Genomic DNA, 20,458 nt, shown 5'->3' with positions numbered 1-20,458 from the left:
TTTATCGCTAATGACATGCAAAGTGGGCGTACCCAAACTGTTAGCGACTGAAAGCAGTCGCTAACGTCGCTATCGCCTATTAGCAAGGCAGGCACAGTGATGGAAATATTCCCGTTATCGCCAAAAACGAACACCTGCTCAGACCAGTTCTTAGCCATGTTATCCAATGGGAGGTGGATAACATGGCTAAGAGCATTTCGTCGCTAATGCGTGAATATCGCTGTATTCTCAGCGATATTCACGCATTTCGCCGCTATCGCTGGATATTTTAGCACAATTGAGAAAAACGTTGCTAATAGCATGTTTTCTCCGCTAACATATCCAGCGATAGGCAGCGATAAAAAAAATCGTCGCTAAGCCTATTTAGCGATAATTATCGCTACTTGTTGGTAATATGCCCCGTAATTCCTCTACTTGTGTCAATGATGCTATCCTCCAAAGTAAAAAAAAACAATGATTTCGAGAAAGGTCCCTTCATCAGGGATGACTGTATGAATGAATGATCGAATGAGTGGTTTTATTGAGCTCAATGATTGCCCAGTGGCAAAATACAGACTAGGGCTGCTGCCCTGCACCCAGCACTTCCCACACTGGTTAAAAAGGAAAGCAGGATTTGCTTGCCGGCTATGCGGTCATATACAAGAAGATATGGTTCACTTACTATGCTCTTGCGAGAAATTGCAAGAGGAGAGGAAACTTCTTTTAAAACAACATTTTATTCGGCTTGGGTTACGTACACGAAGGAGCGCAGTAATAACCTGTTTTTCATCTCAGGACCCTCAATTGAGCTGCGGCCTTGTAAAATTCTTAAAGGCTGTTGAGAAAAAAATGCCAGGGCCAGAATCTTGAATTGACTCGGTTCCAACTTTCCTTGCAACACAAATCATGTTTAATTTAAATATTGAGTGATAATTGAAAGGCTGATATGATTTTATAATTATGAAGAACAGAACTTAAATGTTCATACTATGATGGTTTTAAATATATGTGATTTTTATATTGTTTTTTAATTTTATATTTTGTATCGTATCGCATTGGTTTTAATTAACTGTGCAAATAAATGACTCACTTACAGTGGCATCTTGGCGTTAGGCAACCCATGGGGACGGTAAAGCTCAGTTATATTAGGGGGACAGAGATTTTTAGGAGACCTACTGGGAATGACGTTTGCTATTTGCTCTACTGAAGTGGCCTCAAATGGCCTGAAACCAGCATTTTTGGAGCTCATCTATAAGGGATGGTTGTTGTAACGAATGCTGGGACAGCTAGCAGTAAATTTGTTAAAGATGGACATTACTTTCTCCTTGAAGAAATTAGCTAAACAGTCACAAAAATCTTAATTATTTACTGCTGAGATGCTTGCTGTAGGGAGGGTCAGCTTTTTTTATTGTTAGAAGGAGAGTTTTGGTAGAATCACTTGCTAGTTTTTTTTTCTATGTAATATACTGATTTGGCCACAAATTAAATCTTTTTATATTCTGCTAGGCGGAGTTTATAGTATATCTCTCTCTTCCTCAATATATCCCCTACACAATTTTTGCTGTTGTCTCCTACACCCCTGTTTAGGGGCCCTGAGTGTTTGATGAAACCATGGTTATAATACCTTTTTTGTATTATTAGCTCTTAGTTTGATGGGTCAATGTTGTTGAGGGTGGAGCTAATGCAATCGAGGTATTGGTCTGCCACCTGATCTAAGTTATCCCCTATTTCGGGCAGTGAATTTATAAGTAGGGAATTTCAGTAGCTTGTATTTTGTGCCAAGCTTGACTAACACATTTCTTATTACATAACACTGGGGGAAGCCTTTTGTAGGAGGCTGGCTTAGTATATGGTGCTCACTTTGTAAGTGAAGCACACTGCACTAATTCAGACAACCCTTATGGTGATTCTAGGGGTCTTAGACAATCATAGAAAGCTATCTAAGTGGTAGCTGTGGAGAGTAGCCTTCAGGCTTAGTTCAGAAGGAGTGTTAAGCAACTTGTTTTATCTGGTCTAATCATGTAGTGTAGGTTAAATGAAAAAGAACCACACAGTGTAGTTATAAAAATAAGGCTTTTTATTCAACAGCACTCACTAACACACTGGTATGACCCCTACCTGGATATATCAACACAAATAGACAAGAATACTTCAATTGCAAGAAGTGAGTAAGCACAATACACAGTAGTCTCCAGGGGGAGATCAAACCTTATACTAAAGAAGTGGAATTTGAACTGCGACCGATGTCGGGACTTGGACTAGGAGACTCATAAGAGCTGGGGACACAAGGAACCACCTGAGTTAAGTACCCACGAACGTCATGGAGGCTATGTGCAGAGTGGAAACACAGACACGTACTCAATGCAAGTCAATAGGAAAGTAATGGTTGTATTTTTCAAAAAGAAGGACCCTTCCCAGTAGACCCTGAAGAAACCCCATGGAAGACAGAAGGTTGCAGAGTCAACCCATCCAAATATACACCTGGAACCATGATACCTACACCAGGGAAGCTGGGTGCTTAGGTGTGAAGTGATGTCGGAAACCACTGTAGACCACAATGAAGGACGTTAGGAAAGATGCCGCTGGCGAAGAAGGTGAAAGAGTCCCGTTGAATACAAGGGCAGATTCTTGAACAGAAGGACCTGCAGGCAGATGAGACAGAGTCTATGCCACTAAGGGTGACCATGAGTCATTAAAGAGCAATGACCACCAATGATGGAAGATGCAAAAGTGATGACTGTGAACTTGTCGCTGTAGTTGTGAGGACCAGGCAATGCTGTGGAAGACCAGGAGCCATTCACGAGCTGTTCCACATTGGAAGTCGAGAACCAGGGTGTCGGTGTCCAGCAGAAGCACCAAAAAGCCTTGGCAGCAGCAACAGACGTGGTAAACGAAAAAGGTCAGTGGACTCATCAATTGCAGGAGAGTCAGAACAGGCCCCAAACAAGCAGGGAAGCCCACTGAAGCCAAATAAGACCCTCAAGAGGACCCACAGGCTGAAGGCACAGGAGTCACAGGAGGACCTGGAGCAGCTACCAAACATGACCGGTTTCAGTGCAGCCAATATATAGTTAGACATCTCGTCTTGAACTTTATGTCCACTATATGTGTTAAAGGGCTGACCACACTTACAAAGCCTGGAGAACTGACTCTGGGATTTGTAGGGGTGTCCTGCCCATGCAGGGGCACCCTCACACTTATAACCAAGCACCCTTCCATCAGGACTGAAGAACCTGCTATAGTGGTGACTTACAGGTTATGTGTAGTGACCTCAGGTATAAGGAACCCTATATCTGCTCTGAGAGGTGCAAGTACTAACCCAAACAGGCTGAAATGGCAAGCCTGTAGTCACAGTTTAAGTGGGCTCTCCTGGGTGGCACAATACATGCTGCAACCCAAGATAGACCTCGTGTGTGCCTATGCCCTGGGTACCTCAGTACCATATACTCTGTACTTATAGCCTTTGCTTATGAGAAGCAAGGCTGGCAATAACTGCGCCTCTTTTACTGCCAGCCTTGCTTCTCGTAAGCAAGTACTATCTATACAAAGTGCATGTTTACGCACCGTTTGCCGGTTTTCATAACACATAAATAAAAGGCATAGTCATTTACAATGCCAATAGTTTAAATTCCTGCAAATGCGAGACCTATTGCATTGCAAATGCTTGTTTGGTATACTTCAGTGCGCCGCCCTTGGTGCGGCAGACACGTCCAGAGGTGGGTTTCATGCTCGCTGTGCCACAGGAACCAAGATACACCTGACTGAAGACCCCGAATTAGGATGAAAGCAGTCCTGGGTCGCTTGTGCTCTGGATCAGACAAGACCAGGCCTGGCAGTTTGGGCTGGACTGTTCTGATTGGAGCAGGGTGAAGACTGATTGGCATATAGCTGGGTCCACATTGAGGAGCCATGCTGTGCAAAATAACAATGGATTGGGATGGGACTCCGATTGATTACCAGGGACTGGGAATAATTCTAACATTCGATCCATCAAATTTTGTACACTGCAGTTACATCTGTATAGGACTGAGAGGCCTCGCACTGGAGGTGAATAGGGGCCTTTGATCCTATAGTATGTATGTGGGGGTGTTCCTCTGTCGTGTTGATGTGTGAATAAATCTAGTTCTGGTTTCTGGCTGTGCCTTTGCGCCAGGGCTATGCGGCTGAGGTGTCTAGTCGCACTGTGCCTCCAAGGTGCGAATTATGGGACCTTGCGACTGCTGTATTCATGGCTGTTAAGAAACAAAGAATTGCTTAGTAACCACATGGTATTCACTGCCTTCGGGAAGGGGAAGTGTCCCAGCCAATCAAATAGCCAGAGCAGAGGGTGGTGTGAGTGAGGCTGTTCAATGACCCGCATTCACCGCAAAAGGGACAGATGAGTCAGCATGAGAAGGAGGGGGCGAGTGTGGAAGTTGAGGAGAGGGACTGTCCGTAGGTGAGAAGTAATCGAGAGAGAAGAGATCATGACAGTGTTTTAGAGCAGCTGGGATAGAGAAGGCAGGAAGTGAAATCACTCGATTCAATAACGAGCTATCTCACTGATTATCCGAGAGCGCACGGTCGCCCTCTCAAAGCCCAATCACTCGGTGTCAGTCTCACTATTGACACACATGTAGTGTACTTTGTCTCGCAGCATGGGCAGGGATGCACCACCTCGATGTGTCATAGGCGCGCAAGTACTCAATGACTCCTAGCGCTACAAAAACTTTACATGTTACCGGACTTGCAGTCGCCGCCTCACAATCCCGCAGGTAAGTGAAGATGGAGAGAGTTTCACGGTATTCACGTGACTTGCTGGTCCCCTCAAACCTCTGAAGACATGCACTGTCCCACGGTATTACAGATAAGAGCAGGTTTCCACCCCCTCTCCTGCACACACACACACAAACACAGATGAGCAGCAGATGAGCAGGTTCAAAACGGACTCACTGTCCAGCAGAGACGTGCTGGGACCCACTAGTCCACAGAAATGAATAGATAGGCCCGCCCTCGGGTCTCCAGCACTGCAGAGAAATCCAGGTACTGCCAGAGCGACACGGTCCAACCGAGAAGGCAGAGTTTTTCTCTTCCTCTGCCTCAGACAGAGAAGTTCATGTACTAGGTAGACAGGTCAATACTGAAACCAAGCGCGGCCATGCGGCTGCGACAGTTAGAGTGACGCACAGCCATGCGCCAACAGTTGTCTATTGCCACTCGTGCTCGTTTGGTGTTTACCTTACAGAAGCGAGCAACAGCAGGTGCGATAATTGCTAACAGATGATGCCGCTGTTCACTCCCGCAAGGGAAACACCAAACATGCACGAGTGGCAATGGAGAACAGTGCAAAACGTTTGGCAAAAGTCCTGAGCGATGCCAAGAGGTCCCTCCTAATCAGTGCTTGCGCGCTGCATAGGCAAGACCTAAAAATGATCCTTCACTGATTATTAAAAGAGTATTGTTTAAACAAACAGTGCAAACATGTTTATTTCTGAGGTTTTTTTCTATAGCTCAGCATCACTGGGCCGCTCCTTCAACAAAAAAATATTAATACATTCAAACTGTCAGAAAGTATGTCAAAAGGGTTCAAAGAATGACAAGGGGCTAGTGTAAGGCTACAAGCATCTCAACACCAGGAGCGCGCAAAACTTGGCCTACCAGTTAGAGCTTTACTATGCAGGTCACATCATGTACAACTGCATGCAGAGACATATGTGCTCCAAATAACAAACGGGTGAGAAGGACCCAGGGGAATTTTAAAGACCAAGCTTCAACACGTTCCCTATAGACTTACAACAACACATATATTGGAGGGTCTCAAACACAAACCACGCTCGGTATACCCCAAAAAAACACAAATTAGAATAAACTCCAACCAATGTATCTAACAAGGGTCATCCCTATAATGGTCATGGAAGCATGCCCATCAGTCACCACACGGAACCGCCCTACATCATTTGGGATTCCATCAAGACCATGCCAGAGACGGCCATTCAACTGTCACGGTCGGGGGTCCAGATGTTAAAAAGGAGCTCCTCTGCCGGTCAGTAAGGTCCAACTACGGTCTTGCCACTCATGTTTTGAGGATTGTGATATCAAAGTTCAAAAGATACTTTATTCGGTTTAAATCACAAAAACCATAAAAGTGTACAAGCATTAAAAAGGTCCACAAGTCACCAGGCTGCAAAATATATAATAAAATACAACATAAGTAAAAAACGGGGAGTACCCAATAAGATATGCAGTACATGGTGGCAAGAGTTTAAAAACAACAGCATGAACATTGATCACCTAATTGAAGAATTCATACAGTAGTTAACATTTATAGAAAATCAGCTAGGACCAAGCGATCTTTTTGCCATGTCTCACTGCTATGGTTAAAAATGTTGCCACGTTAAAGATTTCCCATATTTCTGTCAAAAGTTGCAGGTACATCAAAGCTGGCTTCACTTGCCTAAAACCTTTTCCTTTTAACAATGGTATAATAAATTTTGATCTAATGCCCTTGAAGTGGTCACAGAAAAACAAAAAGTGAGCGGTGTCCATAATTGAACAGCCGTCGCATTTGCATAAATCTAAGTCCGTACTCCTGGTCCAGACAGGGCGGCCAGAAATTAGAAGGTGAATTTTATTCAATCGGAACCTTGTTAGCAAGTACCTATGATTGGCATCATTTACAACTTTAAGGTACAGTTCTGGTTCAGAGCCAGAGGAAACGATCAGCTGATGGGTCCTGACAGGGGGCTTTAACAGCTCCCTGCCCTCTCTGTCCATTCCTCTGTACAGCAAAAAAGTGTTTTTTGCCCATTTCAAGTCTCCTTTCACCAAACTAGAGGGTTTGTCGAACAAATCGGGCCGGCCCAACTTTTCGCACATTTGTTGCACATATTTCAACCAGGGAATCTTGTCCCAGTGGTCTAGCAATAAACAATCTTTTAGAATTTCATGGTTCACTTCAAGCTCTGGGTTTAACCAGACTGCCAACCATTTTAATAGGGGGGCCATGGCAATTTTATCCTCCAAGTAACCCAAGCCGCATTCCTGATGAACTATGAAGCTTGCAGTGGATCTTGGGAGGGAAAGAAGTGTTTTTAGAAAATTGTCCTCTGTGACCTGAAGCGATGTAACTGGCCTAAAGCCCCACAAGTCGGCCCCATACAAGGCAATGGCGGTACATTTGGCAGCATATACTTTTAGTACTGCCTCAATGGGCTTCACCCAAAGTTTACGGGAGAAGCTCAGCACCGCCGAGATCGAGCGTGCCAAGGCTGTTTTTTTCTCTACCATTTGAGGTAGCCACGTGGAGCCTTCATCAAAGACAACCCCCAAATAGGGAAATCTGGGAACTCGTGATAGCTTGTGTCTATTACAAAATAATGACATCACATTTTTTTTAGTCTTTGCTTTGTGGCCCACTACCATAACATGAGATTTGGCAAAATTAACACTTAAATCAAGATTATTCATAAAAACATAAAATGAGTTCAACAGGCATTGGAGTCCTACTGCGGTTCTAGCTAGAAGGGCAGCGTCATCCGCATACAGTAAGGACGGCAGTGAATATTTCCCAGCCTTCGGGATATCCTTGCAAGCAGCGCCCAAAACTTTACCTAGGTCATTAATATATAGTGTAAAGAGCAGGGGAGCAAGAATGCAACCCTGCCTCACGCCATTAATGATGCTAATTTTTTCCGTGCAGTTCCACTTTCTATCATAACGGACCATTGCTGTAAGGTCCCTATGGAGGTCTGCTAGGAAATACACTATGTTAGGGTCTATTCCGATGTTGAGGAGCTGGCCCCACAATTTGGATCTGTTTACTCGGTCGAATGCCGAGGACAGATCCATAAAAGCAATAAACAATGACCCTTGCTTAGCTAAGGTGTACTTCCCGATGAGCAATTGTAGGTTTAGGCTTTGGTCGATCGTACTGCGCCTCTTTCGAAAACCATACTGTAGAGGGGAAAGTGTATTGGTCTCCTCAAGCCAGTTAGTCAATTTACCTAAAACCACTCTCCCTAAAACCTTGACTGCAGAATCAATGAGGGATATGGGTCGGTAATTGCCAGGATCCCCCCGGTCCCCTTTTTTGTAAATAGGTACAATGACCGACTGTGTCCATGACTCAGGAATGCCTGTCTTAGAGACTCTATTAAAAACATTGGCTAAAACTTTGGACCAAAATAAAATATCGACTTTAAAAAGATCAGAGGGAACGCCATCAGGTCCAGGAGCTTTATTACTGGTCATCATGCCGATGGCCACTGCCACCTCCTCCTCATTCACAGTTAAAGTATAAGGCGATTGAGGGAAGGCACTCATACCTTCTGTCGCCATAATCTCGTTTTCATAAACAGACCTAAAGTGCAGGTGCCATCGATCTTCTTGGATTCCACAATCCAATTCATTATTACTGGAATCCGAGAAGTGAGATTGTGATATCAAAACCAGGGGGGGACTGATGTTAGCAGTGCTCAAAAAAGGTGAAAACTAAAAAATAATACTAAGAAAAGTGATGCTAAAACAGGATGGAGAGGTTACTTATAACTTTATTCTGGTGTTCCCTGACCTCCTGGTCTAAAAAAGTAGTCAAATGGCAGTCCCAAATTATAGACTGTCTGGATGTTTAAGGTGGTCGACATGTTTCAGCAATATAGCGACAAACTTGTCATTGCTTTCTTCAGGACCAATCAACTAACAGGCTACTGCAAGTGTGATGTGAGAAAACAAATAAGTGCTCAAATCAAAATGAGATACAAAGATCACCTGATTTAACTAGGTGTTCATCTCCCTCTTATTCAAATTCTGTTGAAAGAAGGAAACAAAGAGATATAAAGCTTAAACCAAGAAGTATTCATGAGATAAACCAGCGCATTATATTATATTCATATTTATGGATAATAACAGGAATCCTAAATGTCTCCATATATCACTGCATATTAAGGGCTCTAGTGTTATCATTGGGCCCAAACCTATGACTCACAATGAAAGAAACGAAAAAAAGCCCATCTTACCATGCTAGTAAGAGGTATAGACCTCACTCACCTGGCCACGGCTCAGGAAAAGGGGAAGCACCGCTCTATGGTGGAGAGACAGAAAACATATACCAACAGGTTATTTTTGTCAAATCCATCATCCACTTGTACATATCGCCACAGCCTTCCAGAACGAAGCATCTCTCACCCCAAGACACTCGGCAACACCAGACCCTGTTTATAAGCAATCACAAGGAAACTACGATGTAATCCCCATAAAAGGCTTACTGAAATGACACCGACTCAGGTCATACATGTTATAAAAGAGACCATCATTCGAAAAAAGGGAGTTAGACAATGAAGAAGCGCGTCGGGCTGATTGTTAGTTAAAATTTTGGCAGCATAAGAAGTATTAACGGCAGTTAAGGGTAGATACAGCCGTTCAGTATTTCGCCTGCACTGTCACGCCCGTCCGCGCATAAAAATCCTTACATTCAACCAGTATGACTACACAATGCACTCAGATCTAATAAGTGTCCATAAAGCAGAAAAACAGAAAAACAGAAAAACAAAATCTCTCTTACCTATCCGTCGGTACCTCGAATCTGGCGTCTAAGCCGATCGGGGAGGTACCGACGGGTGGAGAGACTGCCAGATATAAAGTGCCGCGTGAGTGGCCAACCTGACTCACGTGACGCGGCGATGTTCCGTGGTGTCTGATAAGCTGCAGCAAGCCAAACTCCAGCCAATCAGGGCGCATCGTTCACGAAACGAAACTGCGTCTATTTTTTACTCCACAAGAACCGGTCTATGAGAGCTTGTAACTTTATTAGTTACACACACTTAGAGCACAACAGGCAAAACGAGTGAATGCAAAATACTGATGTTTAGCAAATCATCAAACATCAGATGTTCAAAGTTTTTAGCATTGGAGACTGTATTAGAATGCTCAGGGTTCTCTATAACTTGTCACAGGCACACTACCAGAAGACATATAATGGTGTTACAAATTATAGAATCTTAAAATAGTCTAGAGTCTTGAAATATTAGGGTGTATGACAATATTAAACTCTATCACCACTACCACTATCCGTGTAATGGCTCATCTATATTGAGGAACAGAGTTCCATGACAGAGCGAAAAAGCCCAAAATGGTACTTGGATGTGGAATGTTAATATTCAGCCCATTACGTTATAAGGACATGACCAATCACATTTAATCAGAGGGTCGACCAGGGTATATCGTCGTTCAGACCCACTCGATTCGTGCCCAATTTAAACACCCATTTTTGTTCCTTCATCAGAAGATATTTGGATATATCAGTGACATGTGATGGAATGTGGGGTTTCTCAATCACAGTCCACTGAAATGCAGTTGAAGGATGTCGTGCTTCTAAAAAGTGATTAGTGAGTTTGGTTGCCTGCCTCTTACATCTGATTGTGCTCTTATGCTCAGAGATCCTCACTCTGATTTTACGGGCGGTCATCCCCACGTACTTCAGTCTGCAGGGGCATATGATCAGATGAACGAGGTTCTCACTATTGCAGTTAGTGAACTTGGACTGGACCCACGGTCTCGCAGTGCCAATGTCGATTTCAGTTGACTTTTTCGTTTGTGGACAAGATTGACACATCCCGCAGGGATGATGACCTGTCACTGGAGGAAGGTCCCAGAGTGAACCTAGAGCCCTAGGTGTGTCTTCACGTGGTCGTGTATGTATCAAGCGGTCTCTCAAGTTAGGCCCTCTCTTAAACGAAAATAGAGGGCTCTGAATGGACACACTGTCCGAATTAAGAATAGACCAATGCCTTTTGGCCAATTTCTGTATGTTATTAGACAGAGTCCCAAAGGTGGTCACAAAGGTAATCCTTTCTAAAGGAGGTTTCTGCACAGCGGGTTCCAAAAGAGCCGACCGATTATTGTTACGGGCACGTTTGAGAGAATGTTGTACCAATCTAGGGGGATATTTCCTTAGAACTAATTGCTCCTTGAGAGCCAAAGAATGTGTTCTAAAAGCCTCTACATTCGAACAATTTCTCTGGACCCTCAAAAACTGCCCATAGGGCAAATTATCCCGCAAAGATTTGGGGGGATGGCTGTCAAAGCAAAGGAGGGAGTTCTTCGCTAGAGGTTTCCTATATAGCTCAGACTGTAGACCTTCTGGGGTTGCAGAGATTAGCAGGTCTAAGAATGCTAATCGATCCCTGCCTACCTCAATTGTGAAGCGGAGGAAGTTATTCCTGGTATTTAACCAGGATAGGAATTCATACCATCTCTCCTCTGTGCCCCGCCATACCACTAGGAGATCATCGATGTACCTCCTCCATGTTCTTATACATTCAATAAAGGGGTTCGTGGTCACCAGTATGTGCTCTTGTTCAAATGAATGAACATATAGATTTGCCAAGCTGGGAGCGTAAACGCTCCCCATACTGGTGCCAGACACCTGAAGGTACACCGAGTCCTCAAACTGGAAAAAATTATTTTTCATGGCCAGCGTGGCACAGGCCATGATAAAGCTCACAGGAGTGATACTGTCTAGGTCTCTCGACTGTGATAGGAGCTGAATCACTTCTAGAGTTTCATCTTGGGGAATTGATGTATATAATGCCTCTACATCGAAAGACACCAAGAGATCAGTACTCATATCAAACTCAATTTCAGGCAAAAGACGTAACACGTCAGTAGTGTCCTTCAGATAAGTCGGCATTTCTCGAACCATGGGCCGTAAAAAGTAGTCAACAAATGTTGATAACGGTTCGAGAACAGAGCTGATGCCCGAAATATTAGGGCGACCCGGAGGTGGTCTCTGCTTTTTATGCCCTTTGGGTAGGGCATAAAAATAAGGGGTAATCGGATGGGTGGTACATAAGAAAGATGCTTCCTGTGGCGTTATCCAACCCTCAGACAAGGCTTCCTCAGTCAGTTTTTTTAGCTCTTCCTACTTGTCCCCTTCCGCTCTGGCTTGTTCTGGCCTGGCTTTCACTCGCCCTCCATTGGTAACATCATGGCCGAAAATCAAGGCCTATCTTTTGATGAGGACGATGTACAACTAGTCCTTGCTGACCATCCTGACCTTTTGGATACTATATCCACTCTTGCTACTCAAAATGAGGATGAGTGGGCTAAAGTATTGGTTCTCAAAAAATCACATACCAGGACAACTCTGCATGGTACTGTGATGGCACAGTACCTACGGAATAACTGTGCCCCTACCGGATTGATTGTTACAAATAACGATAGACTCTTCTTAACTGACAAGGAATTCTTAAAAAGCTGGTCACTCATCGCCTGGCGATGCACTAGGGATTGGCTTATTTTAATTATACAGACCTTTAAGAGAAATGCGGATGCAATACTTATCGAGATTCAGGTCCTTGAATCCCACATTAAGGCTACCCTTTCCAGTAAAGCATTCCAGAAGAACGTTGATGAAACCAATAAGAGCAATAGGGAGTTTAGAGAATTCACCTTATCAGTCAAATTGAAAAATTCAGGAAAGATCTGGATAAATTCAAATTTGATAAAGTGTACCCCTATACCAGCGATACCTACGTCCCACCAGATTTTTCTGGTAAGGGACGTAAAACCGGGTCTAGCTACGGTACATCTAGTTCTGATGAGAACTCGTCAGGCAGTGATACTGGCTCTACCAACCAGGGCCCACGTGGCAGAGGCCATGTTAGGAATAATTCCCGTAACAACTGGAGAGGTAACCAACAATATCAAATGCCTATGTGGTGGCAACCCAACCCTTGGCAGTTTGGTGGTCCGCCATTCCCTCCGCAAATGGGACCACCTCAGATGGGACCTGGTCAACCCCACATGGGACCTTTTCCACCTCAGTACCCTACCAACTTTGGAGGTCAGCCTTTTTTAGGTGGAGGCCGGGGACGATCTCGTGGCAGGAGAAGAGGTCAACAACAACAAACCCAACCACAGGTGCATTACAGTCCACCAACAACATCAGCGAGGAGTCTGAGGAGCAACACCTCGAAGAACAAGGAACAGGCGGCAACCAACTCGGAACCGGGCTCGTGATTAATTTGAGCCAACATGTATTAACACATGCAGAAGAGAAGGCTCTCAATAGAGGTTTGGGCTTTGTACCCACTCATAGGAATGACCATTTTGAGACACGACTGGAGCTGTCCAAATTCCTACGCGAAATCAGACTACATTTTTTCTTTGCAAGTAAACAAGAGACTGTGACACAAGAAACCAACACTGGATTAAAGAAAAAATCTACCTTTTATCCACCATCCCACTCGATGCCTCCTAAAGTTCTGGCCTTTGAGAATGCTTTAGAGAAAAGTATTGAGAATCTTTTTTCTCAACAAGAAAGAGAGTACTACAACAACTCTCCTAAAGAAGAGCAACTAGCTCTAAAGACACTATCTATGAATACCTCACTGACCATCAAGCCAGCAGATAAAGGGGGTGCTATTGTTCTTTTGGACACTAGCACCTACCGGGCAGAGTGTCTACGCCAATTGAGCGATGTAAGATCTTATCGCCTTTTGGATACCGATCCCACGCCAGAATTGCAAGCCATCATTGGGCATATGACTGAGGAAGCCTTGTCTGAGGGTTGGATAACGCCACAGGAAGCATCTTTCTTATGTACCACCCATCCGATTACCCCTTATTTTTATGCCCTACCCAAAGTGCATAAAAAGCAGAGACCACCTCCGGGTCGCCCTATTATTTCGGGCATCGGCTCTGTTCTCGAACCGTTATCAACATTTGTTGACTACTTTTTACGGCCCATGGTTCGAGAAATGCCGACTTATCTGAAGGACACTACTGACGTGTTACGTCTTTTGCCTGAAATTGAGTTTGATATGAGTACTGATCTCTTGGTGTCTTTCGATGTAGAGGCAATATATACATCAATTCCCCAAGATGAAACTCTAGAAGTGATTCAGCTCCTATTACAGTCGAGAGACCTAGACAATATCACTCCTGTGAGCTTTATCATGGCCTGTGCCACGCTGGCCATTAAAAAGAATTTTTTCCAGTTTGAGGACTCGGTGTACCTTCAGGTGTCTGGCACCAGTATGGGGAGCGTTTACGCTCCCAGCTTGGCAAATCTATATGTTCATTCATTTGAACAAGAGCACATACCGGTGACCACGAACCCCTTTATTGAATGTATAAGAACATGGAGGAGGTACATCGATGATGTCCTAGTGGTATGGCGAGGCACAGAGGAGAGATGTTATGAATTCCTATCCTGGTTAAATACCAGGAATAACTTCCTCCGCTTCACAATTGAGGTAGGCAGGGATCGATTAGCATTCTTAGACCTGCTAATCTCTGCAACACCAGAAGGTCTACAGTCTGAGCTATATAGGAAACCTCTAGCGAAGAACTCCCTCCTTTGCTTTGACAGCCATCACCCCAAATCTTTGCGGGATAATTTGCCCTATGGGCAGTTTTTGAGGGTCCAGAGAAATTGTTCGAATGTAGAGGCTTTTAGAACACATTCTTTGGCTCTCAAGGAGCAATTAGTTCTAAAGAAATATCCCCCTAGATTGGTACAACGTTCTCTCAAACGTGCCCGTAACAATAATCGGTCGGCTCTTTTGGAACCCGCTGTGCAGAAACCTCCTTTATAAAGGATTACCGTTGTGACCACCTTTGGGACTCTGTCTAATAACATACAGAAATTGGTCAAAAGACATTGGTCTATTCTTAATTCGGACAGTGTGTCCATTCAGAGCCCTCTATTTTCATTTAAGAGAGGGCCTAACTTGAGAGACCGCTTGATACATACACGACCACGTGAAGACACACCTAGGGCTCTAGGTTCACTCTGGGACATTCCTCCAGTGACAGGTCATCATCCCTGCGGGATATGTCAATCTTGTCCACAAACGAAAAAGTCAACTGAAATCGACATTGGCACTGCGAGACCGTGGGTTTAGTCCAAGTTCACTAACTGCAATAGTGAGAACCTCGTTTATTTGATCATATGCCCCTGCGGACTGAAGTACGTGGGGATGACCACACGTAAAATCAGAGTGAGGATCTCTGAGCATAAGAGCACAATCAGATGTAAGAGGCAGGCAACCAAACTCACTAATCACTTTTTAGAAGCACGACATCCTTCAACTGCATTTCAGTGGACTGTGATTGAGAAACCCCACATTCCATCACATGTCACTGATATATCCAAATATCTTCTGATGAAGGAACAAAAATGGGTGTTTAAATTGGGCACGAATCGAGTGGGTCTGAACAACGATATACCCTGGTCGACCCTCTGATTAAATGTGATTGGTCATGTCCTTATAACGTAATGGGCTGAATATTAACATTCCACATCCAAGTACCATTTTGGGCTTTTTCACTCTGTCATGGAACTCTGTTCCTCAATATAGATGAGCCATTACACGGATAGTGGTAGTGGTGAAAGAGTTTAATATTGTCATACACCCTAATATTTCAAGACTCTAGACTATTTTAAGATTCTATAATTTGTAACACCATTATATGTCTTCTAGTAGTGTGCCTGTGACAAGTTATAGAGAACCCTGAGCATTCTAATACAGTCTCCAATGCTAAAAACTTTGAACATCTGATGTTTGATGATTTGCTAAACATCAGTATTTTGCATTCACTCGTTTTGCCTGTTGTGCTCTAAGTGTGTGTAACTAATAAAGTTACAAGCTCTCATAGACCGGTTCTTGTGGAGTAAAAAATAGACGCAGTTTCGTTTCATGAACGATGCGCCCTGATTAGCTGGAGTTTGGCTTGCTGCAGCCTATCAGACACCACGGAACATCGCCGCGTCACGGGAGTCAGGTTGGCCACTCACGCAGCACTTTATATCTGGCAGTCTCTCCACCCGTCGGTACCTCCCCGATCGGCTTAGACGCCAGATTCGAGGTACTGACGGATAGGTAAGAGAGATTTTGTTTTTCTGTTTTTCTGTTTTTCTGTTTTTCTGTTTTATGGACACTTATTAGATCTGAGTGCACTGTGTAGTCATACTGGTTGAATGTAAGGATTTTTATGCGCGGACGGACGTGACAGTGCAGGCGAAATACTGAACGGCTGTATCTACCCTTAACTGCCGTTAATACTTCTTATGCTGCCAAAATTTTAACTAACAATCAGCCCGACGCGCTTCTTCATTGTCTATCTGCCTTTTTTCGAATGATGGTCTCTTTTATAACATGTATAACATGAGTCGGTGTCATTTCAGTAAGCCTGTTATGGGGATTACATCGTAGTTTCCTTGTGATTGCTTATAAACATGGTCTGGTGTTGCCGAGTGTCTTGGGGTGAGAGATGCTTCCGTCTGGAAGGCTGTGGCGATATGTACAAGTGGATGATGGATTTGACAAAAATAACCTGTTGGTATATGTTTTCTGTCTCTCCACCATAGAGCGGTGCTTCCCCTTTTCCTGAGCCGTGGCCAGGTGGGGTGAGGTCTATACCTCTTACTAGCATGGTAAGATGGGCTTTTTTTCGTTTCTTTCATTGTGAGTCATAGGTTTGGGCCCAATGATAACACAAGAACACTTAATATGCAGTGATATATGGAGACATTTAGGATTCCTGTTATTATCCATAAATATGAATATAATATAATGCGCTGGTATATCTCATGAATACTTCTTGGTTTAAGCTTTATATCTCTTTGTTTCCTTCTTTCAACAGAATTTGAATAAGAGGGAGATGAACACCTAGTTAAATCAGGTGATCTTTGTATCTCATTTTGATTTGAGCACTTATTTGTTTTCTCACATCACATTTGCAGTAGCCTGTTAGTTGATTGGTCCTGAAGAAAGCAATGACAAGTTTGTCGCTATATTGCTGAAACATGTCGACCACCTTAAACATCCAGACAGTCTATAATTTGGGACTGTCATTTGACTACTTTTTTAGACCAGGAGGTCAGGGAACACCAGAATAAAGTTATAAGTAACCTCTCCATCCTGTTTTAGCATCACTTTTCTTAGTATTATTTTTTAGTTTTCACCTTTTTTGAGCACTGCTAACATCAGTCCCCCCCTGGTTTTGATATCACAATCCTCAAAACATGAGTGGCAAGACCGTAGTTGGACCTTACTGACCGGCGGAGGAGCTCCTTTTTAACATCTGGACCCCCGACCGTGACAGTTGAATGGCCGTCTCTGGCATGGTCTTGATGGAATCCCAAATGATGAAGGGCGGTTCCGTGCGGTGACTGATGGGCATCCTTCCATGACCATTATAGGGATGACCCTTGTTAGATACATTGGTTGGAGTTTATTCTAATTTGTGTTTTTTTGGGGTATACCGAGCGTGGTTTGTGTTTGAGACCCTCCAATATATGTGTTGTTGTGAGACATATGTGCACCCATACAATACCCGCAAGGTGCTTCTCCTGACGAACCTCCATGAAAAATGTATGGGGCAGGCAGCACGGGGTTCACACAATGAGTTTTTAACACAAGCAGGCGAAGGCTGAGTAGAATGACATATCAACTTGTCCTTCAGCTGGAGCAGCGCCGTGGAAAGAAGCTGCAGGGATGCTTTAAGGTGATGTATGTGGCTCCGAAATGCAAAGCCTCTCGTTTTATATCCCCTCTGGTCACAATAGGCAATTTAGAATCATTCCTGGAAAAAAAGGGAGCCAGCCTGAAAAGTCATGACTACATCAAAGCAGCGATAGCTGTGGTCATACTGCGGAGCCATGAAGGACCTTGACATTTTGTGGAGGGAAAGGGCCTTACTTGTGTTCCTTACTTAATTGTAGGGCAGCAGTCACTGCCTACCTCCGTGCACGGCAAGGACATGGTATTTTAAAAAGCGCCTCTCAGCTTTGTTTTTTGCTGCGTTTTAGGGTCATATGGCACTGTCAGTTGTCCGGAGAGGTTAGGGTGACTTCCACTTTTTCAAGACCCCAGCCATATTTTTCTGGCCTTCGTAAATGTCAACATTTAACTATGTCTGAATTAGAGAACTGTGGTGATATGTATTGCGCAACATAGAACCACTATGTGTCATTCACAGTGTTCCACTCTCAGTGTTCTCTGTGGGGCAGTTATTACTTTGACTTCCTCCAGCCTGCTGGGACGGCTCTCCCTTTCCTTTACAATAAACTACACTTGGAGAACATCTTTCCTGTGTCCAATCATCATCATTTCACTGGCGACTGAGGACGGGATCTACACTACGACAACTCATCCGATCTACAAAAAAAAAAAAAAGGAACTTTCCATTTGTGCCGTTTTTTTTTTTCTCATCATACAGTCACCCTGTGAAAATTTCAATTGACTACGCTAAACCGTGAGTACATTTTCAAACTTATTTTACAAGGATTCACTAGGGAGAGCCGTACCCACTCAAAGACTTTCATTTACATGGTCTAACTCTCACCTTAAAAAAACTAACGAAGGGAAAACCTGAGGAAACCTATCTATTTCTCTCAAAAATCTCTTTGAGTGAAAAATTCGTCGAGGAGTTTCCCCGCTCTTGAAAACGCACGCATCCGCTAAAAGTGCTGTATTTCTCACCGTGTTTCACGGAGCTCACGGGACGTTCCGCTTATACTGCAGTCACAACTATGATGACGTAGCCGAACCTTGGATGAGTGACGTGAGCATCTGATGCGTATAATCGACCTATTACAGGCACGCCTTGACGTATTCACACACAGAGAAAACATTTGCTGACTTCTAATCTCCATAACAACTGAAGTTACATACCAACCGAAGCTAGCACTAAAACATTACTTATATCTCGCTACGGGAAACTTCCAGCTCTCACTCATCAGACACCTCTACAATTCTCTCGTTATCAACAGTGCTGCGCATCTGATAATTTTACCCCATCTACGCATCGCATATTTTTACCTAAAATGCGGCGCTGACACAAACAGCATCTACATGTGTTTGTCGAACAACCTTTTTATCATTAATTTTTGCTGTCCAGAGTTAACTTATTCAAGAAATTCACACGCTGTCGAAAACATCGAAAAGACAGGATTCACTATCTCACACTGCCATCTAGTGACAAAAATTTGAACCAAATCTGAACTGAAGATTTCCTTTCATTATTTCTTGCTTCTGTGATACACACACAACCCTTGCAGTGTACCACTTCTGTGATAGACACACAAAAATTTTTTTGCAGCATATTACTTCTGTGATGTGCTCACAATTCACAGGAAATAAGTTCAGAATATCTTAAAGTACAAAATTTTTTACTTTTCACAAACAGCACTTGTTTTTTTTGACAAAGTATTATATTATATCTGAATTTCACGTACTTATTTTCAAACAAATTTAACCTACATTCTACCAAAACATTAAAAAAAAAATCCATATCAATATGCAAAGTGTTACTCCTCCTGCACCTTTTTTACAAGTACCTGGTGATCCCCCATTAGAATGGAAATTATGGATCAGATCATTTATGGCTTACTTGGGTGCTATTGATGGCCAAAGATATAGACCAGAGAGAAAGAAGAACCTTATGTACTACCATTTGGGGGTCGAAGGTCAAAATGTTTTTGACCATTTACCTCCATATGACCCACCTGAAGGTCAAGATCCCGATGATTTTGAAATTGCTGTAGCAAAACTAGAAAAGTATTTTACTAAAACAAAGAATTTAGTTGTACATAGATATAAGTTTTCACAAGAACGCAAAAAAGTGATGACAATATAGATACATTTATAACCGCTTTAAAAATGCTAGCTGCAAATTGCGAATTTGACAATTTCACGTCACAACTCATTAGGGACCAACTTGTTGCTCGATGCTATTGCAAAGAAATCCACAAGAAGTTACTTACGTGCAAAGATCCCACATTAAATAAAGCAGTTGACATAGCAAAAAGTATAGAAACCTCCATGGATGATGTAAAGCAACTGAAACAGCCTTGTTCAATACCACAGTTTCTGGCGCTGTTTCTAGTACTCCTACAACCAAAATTCCTTTTATGCCACGTGGTAATTTCAGAAGGCCCAATATATCCAGGGGTGGCAGATTCAGACAATTTGATTCTAGAATGTTTTGTTATAGGTGTGGTTCTTCTTTTCACGTTTCTTCTTTTAAGAATTGCCCTGCCATCAATCAACAATGTGGTCAATGTGGTAAAATGGGACATTTTGCTAAGATATGCATGAGAGGCAGGAGATGAAGTGTAAGGGGAAATATTCGATGTGTCATTAATGACGATGGTACTAATGATAATGATAACGACTTTTCAAATGAAGATGATATTTCACATGAGGACGTCATGCATCAGGATTACGTCGTGGTCGTCAAAGATTCCCATAGTAAAAGAGATTCTCAACATATCTCTGATCCTGAGGTTGATGTTATCATTGAGAAAGATCATGTTCAATTGCTAGTTGACACTGGCGCACGCATCACCATTATTTCACAAGATAGTTACACCAAGTTTTGGTCTGACAAAAGTTTGCTACCCCCAGATATTCTTACTGTAGCATTCGAAGGTAGCAGGATTAATTTACTCGGATATTTCTGGGCTATTATTAATGTTTTAGGAGTAACCATC

At 43.2% G+C, this 20,458-nt stretch overlaps 1 protein-coding gene across 1 annotated transcript in view; it reads right to left on the bottom strand.

The window, feature by feature from the left end:
* The window catches only part of LOC144790640 (uncharacterized), a 552,900-nt gene that overhangs the window by 419,006 nt on the left and 113,436 nt on the right, over positions 1-20,458 (bottom strand). The gene's annotated exons all lie outside the window — the stretch shown is intronic.

This window comes from Lissotriton helveticus, chromosome 11 (genome assembly GCF_964261635.1).
Source record: "Lissotriton helveticus chromosome 11, aLisHel1.1, whole genome shotgun sequence".
Taxonomy (NCBI): Eukaryota; Metazoa; Chordata; class Amphibia; order Caudata; family Salamandridae; genus Lissotriton; species Lissotriton helveticus.
The sequence above is the reverse complement of the archived record's forward strand: the minus strand, read 5'-3'. Positions and strand labels throughout refer to the sequence as shown.